The sequence below is a fragment of the Dendropsophus ebraccatus genome, chromosome 10 (genome assembly GCF_027789765.1).
Source record: "Dendropsophus ebraccatus isolate aDenEbr1 chromosome 10, aDenEbr1.pat, whole genome shotgun sequence".
NCBI lineage: Eukaryota > Metazoa > Chordata > Amphibia > Anura > Hylidae > Dendropsophus > Dendropsophus ebraccatus.
The window spans coordinates 80,731,497-80,733,767 of NC_091463.1; positions in this window are offsets into that span (position 1 = coordinate 80,731,497).

The window sequence follows — 2,271 nt, forward strand, 5'->3', positions numbered from 1 at the left end:
CCCTGTATCCCCCCTATAGATGGCTCCCCCCTGTATCCCCCCCTATAGATGGCTCCCCCCTGTATCCCCCCTATAGATGGCTCCCCCCTGTATCCCCCCTATAGATGGCTCCCCCTGTATCCCCCCTATAGATGGCTCCCCCCTGTATCCCCCCCTATAGATGGCTCCCCCCTGTATCCCCCCTATAGATGGCTCCCCCCTGTATCCCCCCTATATATGGCTCCCCCTGTATCCCCCCTATAGATGGCTCCCCCCTGTATCCCCCCCTATAGATGGCTCCCCCTGTATCCCCCCCTATAGATGGCTCCCCCCTGTATCCCCCTATAGATGGCTCCCCCCTGTATCCCCCCTATAGATGGCTCCCTCTGTATCCCCCCTATAGATGGCTCCCCCTTATTCCCCCCTATAGATGGCTCCCCCCTGTATCCCCCCTATAGATGGCTTCCCCCTGTATCCCCCCTATAGATGGCTCCCCCGTATTCCCCCCTTATAGATGGCTCCCCCTGTATCCCCCCCTATAGATGGCTCCCCCGTATTCCCCCCTTATAGATGGCTCCCCCCTGCACAGCAGATAAAAAAAACAAATACCCAACTTACCTACCAGCGCTCCCCCGTCGCTGCTTCCTCTCCTCTTCTGCCCCCGGCTGATGCATCGCTCCCCGGTGAATTCTCCGGGAGCGCACACATCCGGAAGCTCAGTGTGCGCCCAGGCCGGGACTTCCGGTACAGGAAGGTTCCTGATGCGTGCGCTCCCGGAGAATCCCCCAGGGAGCAACGCATCAGCCGGGGCCGGATTTCCTCTTGCGACCGCAAGCAAGAAAGTGCTTGCGGTCGCAAGAGAAGGGGAAGGGGGGGGGCGCACAGGGCCGTCTTACCCATTGGGCATGGGAGGCGGCTGCCCGGGGACCCTTGCGTCCTAGGGGGCCCCCTAGGACGCAAGGGCCCCCGGGCAGCCGCCTACCATGCCCAATGGGTAAGACGGCCCTGCCCCCCCCCCCTGGCAGTGGACCCAGAAGTGTGATACAGTATACTTAAGGAATCACTGTCAACCCTGGCCACCATCTTGGGACGCTCACGTCATCTTCAGGAGGCCGGCCTGACTGCTCCAGGCCTCCCTCATGCCGTCCCCCCTCCAGTGCTGGGGGACGTGGCTAAGCAGCTGATGATGCGCTGGAGGGGGCCGGCATGAGGGAGGGCTTGAGCAGTCAGGCCGGAAGGGAGCATGGGGAAGGGGGACAGTCACTTAAATAACACACATTACAATGTTGTAAAACTTTGTAATGTGTGTTATTTAGTGAAAAAATGTTTTACACCGCACTACCCCTTTAATAGGTGTTGAAGAGCTGTGGTAGGAACGGGGGCAGATTTTTAAGATATGCACTGCCCCTTTAAGGTTAACTTAGACACCTGCTTCATGCCCCAAACTTTGCAATTCCTCGGACAGCTACTAGGGCGTGCATACTAACTCTGGTTTTGATTTAGGTTAGCTCCACAAATACCGTATCGTAGCTGATTTTCTGCTGCGCATCCGCAGCAGAAAATCAGCTGTGATACGGTACGTGTGAAGCTACCCTAAATCACAACCAGAGTCAGTATGCACGCCCTAGTGGCTGTCCGAGGAATTGCAAAGTTTGGGGCACGAAGCAGGTGTCTAAGTAGTCTTATTTGGTGTCTATTTTTTTTTTTTTTTTCAATATCCTTTCCTATGTTTGGTAAAATATCCCAGCAAGCCTGACATTACAAACCGGATGATTATTTCTATGACAAATCCATGGTAAACCACAGAACAAGTCTGGTAAATCACGAATAAAGTTCGGACACGTGTCGATGTCATTAAAATAACCCTGCTAGACATGTAGCACCATGCCGAGGATTATACATAATTATATAATAAAATGCTTCATGTAATAGAATGTGAATGTATAAGACTACAATTACATACACAGTATTATTTATAGACCACAAGATCCCCACATCAGCCGTATTCCTGTATACATATTGGGGGAGATTTATCAAACATGGCGTAAAGTGAAACTGGCTCAGTTGCCCCTAGCAACCAGATTCCACCTTTTATTCCTCACAGATTTTTTTGAAAAAGAAAGGTGGAATCTGATTGGTTGCTAGGGGCAACTGAGCCAGTTTCACTTTACACCATCTGCCATTTACATTTTAAGGTGCATATCACTGAATCTCCAAACCAGAATGGGATCACTGTGTCCTGTATAACAAGTATAGATGACTCCACCACAATGAAGCATTTAGTTTTGGGTA